This window comes from Scylla paramamosain, chromosome 1 (genome assembly GCF_035594125.1).
Source record: "Scylla paramamosain isolate STU-SP2022 chromosome 1, ASM3559412v1, whole genome shotgun sequence".
In the NCBI taxonomy this organism is placed as follows: domain Eukaryota; kingdom Metazoa; phylum Arthropoda; class Malacostraca; order Decapoda; family Portunidae; genus Scylla; species Scylla paramamosain.
Genome location: NC_087151.1, coordinates 32960193 through 32972692, shown reverse-complemented (window position 1 = coordinate 32972692; position 12500 = coordinate 32960193).

Sequence of the window (12500 nt, the reverse complement as noted above, 5' to 3'; positions counted from 1 at the left end):
CACATCCTCCCTGGCAAGCGGCGCCGTAAAGTGGTGCACAAGGAGGTCGTTAGCTGCACATCGCTCCGCCGAGGTAATGATGATCCGCGTCCGGTCAGCTGATGGATTGGATGGCGGTGATTTGGGCTTCGTCTAATGACTGGTAATTAACTCGGTAACTTTCACTATTTGACCTTTGAAGGGAAGAATTAGATCTTGAGTGTGTATACAGTTAGTCCAGACAAACAGTAGAACATCGTGGTACTATAGAAGAGTAAATTTTCGAGAATAAACATAATGGAAATTGAGAGAAAAAAAAAATCCTTCTCTCTCTCTCTCTCTCTCTCTCTCTCTCTCTCTCTCTCTCTCTCTCTCTCTCTCTCTCTCTCTCTCTCTCTCTCTCTCTCTCTCTCTCTCTCTCTCTCTCTCTCTCTCTCTCTCTCTCTCTCTCTCCAGCACATGTCTTGAAAGGGCTTCATCACCTGCCGGCATCTCTCACACGTCCCTGAGTCGTCACCAGGAGGGAAGGATGGTGTGTACTTGTGTGTGGCGCTCCTAACTTTTATACAGTTATTGTATCGTTTATAGTCTTCTTTATTCTTATATTCATTGTGTTCCTTCCGTTCGTTTGTTTCTTTCTTCTGCACTCTTCCTTTTTATTTTCTTTCCTTTTTCTCTTTTGTTCCTCATTCTTCTGGTATTTGGTCGTTCTGTAGCCTTTATTATGTTTTTGTGTGTGTTTATTGTGCTCCTTCCATTCGTATGTTCCTTTCTTCTCTACTCTTTCTTTTACTTTCCTTCCTTCTCTCTTTATTCCTCGTTCTTATGGCATTTGCTCTCTATGTTGCCTTTCTTTTTCTGCTTTCATGGTGTTCCTTCCGTTCGTCCGTTTCTTTTGTACTTTTCCTTTGTTATCGTTCCTTCTCTCGTGTGTTCCTCACTGTAGCGTTTATTTTCCATATCATCTTTGTCTTATAAAAGAGAAATGCCTGAAGTTCTTCCATGAAGTGCTGCACAATTCTTTCGTACCTGTGCATCGAGCGGCGGTGTCTGGGGTCATTGTTTCTGAATGGATGGTGTGGCAGCTCAAGGGTGTTGGCTGTAGCAGATGGCATCTTGTTACTCGTCTCTGTGTGTGTGTCCACGTGTTCGCAATGCGTCGCGTGTTGAAGTTGTATTGATAATGGAGGTGCATACGACTATCGGGTATCGGAATGTAATTCGTGTTTGAAAAATATACGTAGCGCCTCGGCGCCGTTAAGGACGCCTCCCTCCGCTGGATGTACGTATTCATGAAAATGTTTTTATATAGAACTAGAAGTATATATTTGACTCATATTATGAAACCATATTTTTCATGCAAGCCACACAGTACATCGTATCGAGTAGCATTATAGTGGCACATTCTTAAAGGAACTGAAAAGCAGGAAGCTATAAATTAGAGAAAATATGCCGACCTTGTCAAGATTAAAAAACAATAGGCAGCCGAGGCTTGGGGCTGGAAAGAAAACTAGGAAAATTATTAGTGTTCATATTTTTTGTTTCGTTTTCAGGAGAACAAGAAGAAAAAAACGAAAAAAAGTCTGGCGTAACACAGCCTCGGTGGAGTGTAAAACACAGTTTATATGCAAGTTTGACAAGGATGAGCGAGGTGCTGGTTGGGGCGGGTCTGGGCTGCTGGCTGGCCCAAAATCAGCGAGTCCGGTCCCGTATTTGCTATTTAAGACATGGAAATTTTTATACACGTACAACGAGGCAAGTTTTTTTTATTATGTAAGGGAAGCTGTAGCCAGGGGCAGCAAAATATATATAAAAAAAATGTGGACTGAAGGTGTCAGCTTCTCAAGAGGGCAGTCTGAAGGTAAGTCCAAAGTTACATTGTGGAATGTCTTTTTTTTTTTTTTTTTTTTTGAGAACCAACGTTTTGTTCCTTGATCCCTTCTGCCAGTAGCGTGAATCTTTGTGAGAGAGGGGAAAAAAAAAGAAAAAAAAAGGAAACTTTCAGAAAGCCTTTCGTCTACACTCTGAAAAATATGAAAACTTTGGCCACAGACGAGGAGGAGTTACCGCAACCTTGGTGTGTGTAGGGTGGAGGGCTGAATACCTGGAGAAAGTTCTACGTAAAAAAAAAAAAAAGTGCACTTTGCTTTTATATTGGTGTGGTGGTGAGAGACAAAAGAGCAGCGAGGCCACCTGGCCTGCCGCTCCATCTCCCCGACAAGGAATCATAACAAGTGACATTAACTTTCGATTCAGTATTTTGTGCAGAAAATGTCAAATAAACATCCCACAACATATATAACTCTGAAAGTTGCTTTTAATTGTCTGACATTTACCAACCAGACCCGCCCCGCCGCCCCACACCCCACCCCAGGCTGGCCATCCACTCCCCTTCCTCCCTTGTTTGTTGTATCTTTCAGGTTGTCCTTGATTAAGTTGTGTTACAGTTTAATCCAAACATACATTGTCCTTTTCATTTTGAATGAGTCATAGCAAACACAGCCGCGTCAATACATCACAGCTTCACTTTAAATTTTTGGGTTTATCCACACACTGGTTTATTCATACTTGGCTCGTGTTCTTTTTTTTTTTTTCGTTGGTCCTTTTTCGATTCCAGAAAAATAAAACTGAACTGCTGCAAAAAAATGAACACACAAACACGAAATTGTTAGTATCGCTTGTTTTGAAATACACTTGTGAATGTTCCTATATTTTCATGTCATCCATATCCTTTGTCAGCTATATTCATATATATATATATATATATATATATATATATATATATATATATATATATATATATATATATATATATATATATATATATATATATATATATATATATATATATATATATATATTCATCACTCTCGTGCCTCTATAAGCAATCTCTCTCACACAAATAAATCATCACAGACTCACAGGAATGCTAAGTTAATTTCCACGTAGTTTTCATGCATATCCATCACCGTTTTCCATACAAATGGGAACTACCGCCACCTCCATCCACTCATCCAGAACCTTTCCAATCAACATCTGCAATTTACATAACTTTACGGAAAAAGAAAAAAGATAAATAGCTTGAGCGCCTCCCTCACGCCATCAGTCCCTTCTTCCAGGACCTTCCATTGGTGACTTCCTCCTCCCTCATCATTCCATCTTCACCCTCGACCATCTGAACACCCTCTTCTTTCCAGCCACATTTTCCACCTTCCTGAGGACACGGCCGCTCAGGGCGAATCTGGGCACCATTTTCTGTATTATGTGAGTGAGGGACTTGGGATTGTTGGAAGTATATCGGCTGTACAGTGGTCTTGATCGGAAAGGGGTACGGAAAGAGAGAGAGAGAGAGAGAGAGAGAGAGAGAGAGAGAGAGAGAGAGAGAGAGAGAGAGAGAGAGAGAGAGAGAGAGAGAGAGAGTTATAAAGGTGATAGCAACTAATCATTTAATGCATAACAGAATATAAATCGTCAAGCGATATTTAGCTTGACGCCCAGAAGTATCACTCGTTCACTCTTTTCTATCATTCTTGTATACCAGGAAGCGTGTCTGGTACATATTTGTAGGCATGTATAAATATATGTCGATTTGCACTTCACTGGACAGCTGAAACAACGGAAAAATTTATGAACCCTGAACGAAAGTGATGTGAATTTTCTTTACAATTAAAAGCAATGAAAAATAGGATTCTCTTGACAGAAATACTAATCACGTGAAGAACATAAACTATCGTAGGAAATGATTAAGATTTTTTAAAATATACATTAGCACACGCGACATTAATGCTGACGAGTGTCTGCTTCATAGACGGGGACGAATCGCGTCATTCAGTTGCTATTTTGCCGCCAATTAACTTTTTTTTTTTTTAATAGGATACGTGCTTTTCCCAATCTGATTCCTCAAGCAAGTAAATCCTCTCGAGACTTTTCACCCTTTCAGCACTTGAGGCATTTTTTTTTCCTTACAAAATCAACAACTACTACTCAGAAAATAGTTAATAGAAGTTTTAATAACAGCAGTGGAGGAGCACCTAAAGATAATCCGCCTTAATTACTACAAATGTCATGTCAAGCTTAATACGCTCTCGTAATGGTATCCGGAATAAAAGACAAGCCCAGGTCATGGTGAGGAAAAAGTTAAGCGTGTTATATTTCATGAGCTCCTTATGTATGATTAAAGGTCACCAGCTTCACACACGTTGGATACATTTCATTAATTATATATTAAGATTCCACACTATAGTTTCTGACGGTTTATGTTCACTTTTACCCAGAATCGCGGCCACGCTACGATAAGGCAGTGACGTACAAGACATCTTAACGCTTTCACTGCGACACGTAAACAACAGCAGCACCAGAAGCAATACGTTAAGTCTTTATAAGCATCTGTAAAGAAGAGTTAGCGATGAAAAAGAATGCATTTTGCAATTTCTCCCAGTTTAAAGATTAAATGTGGCTGTAGAACAAATAAAGACGTCTCAGAGTGATAGATAATTAGGGAAAGGTGTATTAAGTGGCAGTCATAGAGTTAAATCAGACCATTGTGATCACCGTTGCCCATGTTTGGTTAAGTCGACCTTGATTGTCGTGCCCGCGATACAAATAAAATGTCTCCATCTTTATCCGGTGCAAAAGTTTTAGTGCGCAGTGGTGAGCTGATTGATATCCTGCTGTCAGTCTTGTTTAGAAGTTTTCGTTAGTTTGTAGGTCATTACTTTGTTCTCTACATAGATTGATTTGTTTAAAATTTAGAGAGCTTCATACACTACCCTTCACAGTCTCTCTCTCTCTCTCTCTCTCTCTCTCTCTCTCTCTCTCTCTCTCTCTCTCTCTCTCTCTCTCTCTCTCTCTCTCTCTCTCTCTCTCTCTCTCTCTCTTTCCTACTCTTTACACAATCGAAACGAATATTCAGTAGCCATAAGATTTTTGTTTGAATGGACGTAATGTAATTTACAACCCCTAAATTGAAACGAGATTTATGTATTTTATGATATTCACCGGCAGATAAATGCATCAGTTCTAGCATAAAAATTGTTCATGGCCCCCACCTGGTGCTTCCATCCTGAACTATGGGGCCCACTCACGGCACCACTTCAACCACCACCACCACCACTATCGTCATCACCATCAGCGCTACCATCACCACCACTGCCATCACCATCGAACTAAACCAGAATCAGTGATAACAATATAGTTAACACCACCAACACATTATCACTACAACCATCTACGTACACCAACATTATCGTTAACACCACCACCACCACCACCACCACCACCAGCCAGACGATGATAACACAGTGGCAACATCGAAAACAACTTCAACAACAACAACAACAACATGACATCGTTTGCCTTCCCTCATTCATAAAGCTGATGTATACAAAATTACTATCAGTTCCTCACTACAAACAACCTGACCTGATATTGCTTCCTGTAGGCATGAAAAGCTTTAGTTACCTAGAGAATATACATTTCCTTTCAATAAGCACTCAGTTGAAATACACTTGTTAGATACTGATTAATATTTCCATATAGAGCAATAATATTCAGGAAACAAGTAAAAGTAAAACTCCACCAAACTTTTGACAGCTCTAATTTACATCAGTCTGCATGGCGGAGTCCCCTTTGAAATCAAGCGTCATAGAAGGTAGAGGTAAAAGCTATACATTGCTTTAGTTATTTGAAAACTTCCTCGTGAGCAGCCCCTCGTCTCAGCTTGTTAAGGGTTCCCTTCCTCAGCGGACCAGTGGGTGAGGCAGACACCTCAATAAAGTTTGGAATAAATTTTTGACAAGTCTCTCAGATCCTAAAGCTATATTGAGTGTTAACTGGTTGTATCCGCCAAAATCCTCTTTGCAGCTTCCTCCTGTGCAGGTGCCACACATTTGCCGTCTGTATCACTCAGCCTATCAGAAGTATTGGGTCTTTGCAATATTTTGGGATGTTACAGTTGAGAGCACTTCTAACACACACACACACACACACACACACACACACACACACACACACAAATAAATAAATAAATAAATAAAATAGATTAGTAAATAGATAAATAATATATATATATATATATATATATATATATATATATATATATATATATATATATATATATATATATATATATATATATATATATATATATATATATATATATATATATATATATATATATATATATATATATTTTTTTTTTTTTTTTTTTTTTTTTTTATTTCCAAGCAATTTGGCTGGAACGCCACTCAATCGATTTATTGACTTGCGGTCATATGTTGCTGATATTTCTTAATCAGCTTTGAATTTATGCGAGATATGTGGTCTCCCGACGAGAAAGAGGTCCACGTATATTTCTCAATATTTTTTTTTTTTTCTATTCTGGATTTCCCTTGTTTTTCTACCTGTTCTCCAGCATCAGATGGCAAGAAGCTCTTTTTCTTCGTTCAGAGACCTTTTGTACCATCCATCTTAACAACCAGCTGAATCAATACCATCTGCTTTGTTTACTATTTTCTGGGAATTCTCCAAGGAACGCCTCCAGATTGCTGCCCTTCTCGCTGTCAAGTAACTTACTTAGGTTGAACAGCATCAATAGTTTATGTTCCGCTCACTGCCAGTCCTCTCGATCCTTCTCGTCCATCCTGCCTGGATCTTCATATCCCTTTGTGTTTCGTGAGTGAGTTAACAAAGATTCCTCACTCCTTCTGTATTGCTTTATAGTTCTTTGGTCCTATAGTTTCTGTGATGATCTTATACAACTACATTTCACAATTAGCTCAAAAGATCGTTCCGATTCGCAACTGTAAAATTATTGGTAACTTTTCGGGAGGACGATAACCCTCTTCTTCTGCAGAAAGTTCATCCCTACGTAATTATTTATCGTAATTACGTAACTATCCCTTCTTCTTCATTGATACTCAACTGTCCCCCTCTTCTATACTGAACATTTTCGGTCTGACCTTTACTTATCTAAACTGGAAACTTAACTTCTCATTTCTAGCTAAAACAGTTTCTATGAGGTTAGGTGTTGTGGGTCGTCTCCGCCAATTTTTTCTCAACATCCCTGTTAACTCTGTACAAGGACCTTATCCATCCATGTATGGAGTATGCTTCACATATATGGGGAAATTCTACTCATACCTCTATTTTAGATAGGGTGAAATCAAAAGCTTTTCGTTTTATCAAATCTTCTCTTTTAAGTGATTGTCTTCAGCCTCTGTCTCATCGCTGCAGTGTTGCAGCTCTTGCTATCTTTCACCGCTACTTTCATGCTAACTGCTCTTCTGATCTTGCTAACTTCATGCCTCCCCTCCTCCCGCTGCCTCGCTGCACAAGACTTTCTTCTTTCATCCCTCTTCTGTCCACCTCTTTAATGCAAGAGTTAACCAGTACTCTCAGTCATTCATCCATTTCTCTGGTAAACTCTGAAACTCCCTGGCTGCTTCTGTATATCCTCCTTCCTATGACTTGAACTCTTTGAAGAGGAAGGTTTCAAGACTCTTATCCTCCAAATTTCGATGATTCTCCAATTTTCGATGATTCTCTTGACATCTCTTTTGGGACTAGCACCTCAATGGGATTTTTTTTCCTCTTTTTATTTTCCTTTGGCCAGTGATCCTCTTACATAAAAAAGTTAAAAAAAAAGAAAAAAAAAACTGACATCTGAGACTCGTAGGTATTATTTACTTTAAATTTAATTCATTAATTTTATATCCTACAACCAGTTTATAAGTTCGTACCGTATTGGTTTGTATTGTGGGCATAGTTCGCTATCAGACCAAGCCAAAATATCTCTTGCGACTCGTGACATTTGTATTCAACTTCAGAAAACGGGACAAAACACACTACTACTTTGAGGAAATTCATAATAGCGCAAATGAGAGGCTACATGACAAGTCTTACTGTACCACACTCCATTTAGAAAGGAATATAGATTAAAATGGAACTTTCCAAGAGATCATTTATCGATGAATGATACTGATTGGATTGTGTATTTTTAATCAACCGTTAAATTCCCTGTATCTGCACAGACATGAATAATTGTGAGGTTCTCTCATAAAAATGCAAGCACGTGAAAAGATAAGGAGACTACGAAAAGGCCAATTAACATGTACTAGGAGTAGGCAGTCACTGACAGTCATATATAATTTTGTTTCAGAACTTGATTTTCATCCATTTTATTCATTTTTATTTTATTCTTGTTATTCTCGAGTACATTTGATGTTTTTATACCTCGTAGAGATGCAGCTTCACATAATCTTTCCAAGTGGCTCATTAGTCTTGACAGCCATAACTACCTCCTGAACAGAGGCAGCAGTGCAGTTACAAGTCTTACTAGAAAGAAAATAACAGTATGCAATGTTATATTCAGTAATGGCATTCGTTCTGGTGGTATTTCTTGCAGCATTTCATATGGCCTTTCTTCACGTATCCTTACTCTTGTATTATCATTTGTACCGCATTTTAACTCTTTAGTATTTATCCTGCCTGGTGAATAGAACTCAGTCTTCAATGTTTTCAATTAATACCTCCTGAGCAGGACCACCGTGTTTTTCCTTGCCCAACAAGTAAACATCTGTCAAAGGCTTGTTATTTAACTGTTTACCAGAAATTTCTATGAGAGACTGGTACCATATCAGAAAATTATTATAATGCTCTTGTTTGTCGTCAGAAAATTCAAAGTGAACATCCTATACCAGAATTTTTCAATGCACCCACAAGTAAGGACGGTCAAGGGGCGGTCAGGCGGCAAGGAAAGAAACACGACCCTTGTGTATAGAAGTAAAAGAAAGAACTTGAACTGCTAAGCACAAATTGAGTTCTTCACGTCGCCTGATATTCCCTCTTGACGCAGTTTAAGTCGAAGTAAAGAGGAAAAACGAGGCGGGGTAGGCAGTCGAGAAGCAGAGGGAGATAAACTAGTAAAAGATACAAGCTTGGTTAAAGACTGCGTCAGGCGGATGGACAGAGTGGGTGCGAGGATGTGTTAACTTGTGCAGGAAAGCCGCTGGGGAGGATGAGGCTGGAAGTTCGGAGGCTCAGGAAAACATCAACATTGGACGTTGCCGGGGGAAGATTGCTCGAGAAACAGGAGAGCGATGGAGTGAGTGCAGGAGATTGGAGGCAGTGAATTCAATGAGAGAGAAACTGAGCAGACAAATACTCCTTGACGTGCTGCTCTCTTGAATAATGTTTCCTGAAGGGTCTCTAGCCTTCGCCACTCGCACTGTATATAAGCTGGCAACTTAGGCCTCGCTCTTTCTCTTCCATACATCTATTTCGAGTACGTGATGAGTTAAACGTGACTTCATTGAAAGGATTCGTATTAGAGTACCACTACCTGAACCATTTACACAGGCACAGACCGGAACTGATTCAAGTCCTGTGCACCAACACGTATAATTCTCTCTCTCTCTCTCTCTCTCTCTCTCTCTCTCTCTCTCTCTCTCTCTCTCTCTCTCTCTCTCTCTCTCTCTCTCTCTCTCTCTCTCTCTCTCTCTCTCTCTCTCTCTCTCTCTCTCTCTCTCTCTCTCTCTCTCTCTCTCTCTATATATATATATATATATATATATATATATATATATATATATATATATATATATATATATATATATATATATATATATAATTAACCTACCTACCTGACCATCTATCTACCTATATCCATTTAAATTGAGATTAAAGTTTTAGAAGATTATATGTATTACATTAGTATATTACTCTCAGACGAAGGTCGTGGCTCACAGGTTTTAAGATGTGACATTTTATCATGTGCGTATTTTCTGTTTAAAATAGGGATCTGATACTTTTATTTATATATTTGTCTCAAAATATAGGAAAACGTGAAATATTCATGATATTTTTGTAATTGATAGTACTAGGGGCGAGAGTATAAAAACATCTTACAAGCTTCTGTAAGGATGCATGAACTTAGAAAAGACTGAGAACCACTGCTCTAGTGTATATCTTTTTTTTTTTTTCTATATATCTATGTTGACCATCATCATCTTCACACATTATCTACACTTCATATGATGGTTTCATATTCCACAATGATTGTACTTTTTTTTATTCTCTTTCTTTTTCTTCCATCTTTCCACCAGCTAGTCACCACCACCACCACAACCACCACCACTACCACCACCACCATCATCACAACCAGCACCACCACCACAACCAGCATCGTCTTATTGATCGCCACTTAATAGTAATGGAAGCTTCCCACCCCATGCCTTTTCTCCTGTCCGTTTTCATACTAAGAAATTAACTTTCCGCTTTTCACTCATCCCTGCTGCTTTGATTTTTATTCGCCATGGAAAAATTCGTGTTTTTTCCCCTTGTTTGTTGAATTTTATATATATTATTTACGACTACGTGGCTTTCTTCTCCTTTTTATTGTATTATTATTTTTTTTTATCTTGCGTTCCCTAGTTCCTGTACGAGTATGTTTAATTTCCTGACATTCTCTCTCTCTCTCTCTCTCTCTCTCTCTCTCTCTCTCTCTCTCTCTCTCTCTCTCTCTCTCTCTCTCTCTCTCTCTCTCTCTCTCTCTCTCTCTCTCTCTCTCTCTCTCTCTCTCTCTCTCTCTCTCTGTGTGTGTGTGTGTGTGTGTGTGTGTGTGTGTGTGTGAGAGAGAGAGAGAGAGAGAGAGAGAGAGAGAGAGAGAGAGAGAGAGAGAGCGAGCATTGATCTAGTAGCTGTCTATGTCCATCTATATCTGGCCGTTTATCTCTCTCTCTCTCTCTCTCTCTCTCTCTCTCTCTCTCTCTCTCTCTCTCTCTCTCTCTCTCTCTCTCTCTCTCTCTCTCTCTCTCTCTCTCTCCAGTCAAGCAGTTAATCAATCAGTCACCATCACCCATCAGTTGCCCGTCGCCTGCTTTCATAATTAGTAAGGTAGAAAAAAAATAGACCTTTTCCTCCACACAGACCTTGATCACCAGTGTATGATTTATTTCTTTAGTTTCTCTTTGGTCTTTTCTTTACTCTTTCCTTCATCCGTGTCGCTGGAGTGAAATACATTGTAGCGTTTGTACGTATCTTGAACTGATATGAATAAATAAAGAAACTAACATGTAAAAATTGGTTGGAGATATTATTATTTTATTTTTCATCGTATGTTCTCATTTATATCTGCCTTCAGGGACGCTCACTTTACTGATTATCCTTTTATAACGTTGTAAGAAATAATGAGTGGTAGAATGTTTGGGAAAATATCTAATCACTTGTTCAATTGTACATGACACGTTCTCTCTCTCTCTCTCTCTCTCTCTCTCTCTCTCTCTCTCTCTCTCTCTCTCTCTCTCTCTCTCTCTCTCTCTCTCTCTCTCTCTCTCTCTCTCTCTCTCTCTCTCTCTCTCTCTCCTTTAACTAGAGAGCCATGCATCTTAAACACCCAAGCTTCTCCCTCCTCTTCGTACTTCATTACCTTAATCCTCGTCTGGGTTCATTCGAGACCAACAGAATTTCCAACCAAATTGAGGCTCCCGTCCCGAGGGTGTGGCCGAGCTGCTCCCTTGTCGCTGCCGCACTGGGGGAAGGTAAACACTAAACACAGGAAGTGCACATTGAAATCGCCAATCAAGTGTCCTTCTCTGATATTGTGAAACTCGAGCCGAAAATCATGAAATTCAGGGGAGGAAAATTATCATCATTTACCGACGTGTGAGCTGGGGGAAGGAAGGTCCGTCTGGCCTGTGGGTTCTATTAGGAGGTAGCACGTGAGGCTCTCCTACCTCACGCACCCTCGACCCTCTACGATTCCCGGAAATCGATGCTCGACACCTGCACACGCTACGACTTTCCATGGCGGCACACACACACACACACACACACACACACACACACACACACACAGAGAGAGAGGCAAGCAGGCAGGCAGGCGTGATCACATTTGGATTTCCGAGGCAGCAGTGGTAGTAGCAGGACGAGTCTCAAAGAAAAAAAAAAGATGAAAGAAGCGAGGAGAAAGAGACGTAAGGAAAAATACCCTTACAGACGTAGCAGTAGTTTGTATATGTGTGTAGCACGTAGCTGTATTTACCGCAGCGTCATGGTGGCGTGACGAGGAAGTGTGTGTCGGTGTGTAAATGGGTAATGGGAAGAGGACGATACGGCAGGTGAGTGTCAGGTGAGGGAAGAGTGAGGGGCGTGAAAAGAGAGTGGTGAAGGACGGAGCCAGAAAGAGAGAGAGAGAGAAGAAAAAAATAAAGTGTGGGAGGGGAAAGGTAATGATAGCATGAGAATGTATCCTCAGTCTCACACTTACACGCAACAATGGATGAAAGGAAAGGAAAGGTTTGTGTGTGACGCTGCGCTGGGCTGGGCTGGAGGAGGAATGGTGGGGGAGGATGAGGGAGAGGGAGAGACGTGTGTGTGTGTGTGTGTGTGTGTGTGTGTGTGTGTGTGTGTTAATGTGTAGTAGTATATACTGATAATACGTGGATTGATTCATTTTTTATTTTTTTTAGCTTGCACTGTCCCTTCCGTGAACACACACACACACACACACACACACACACACA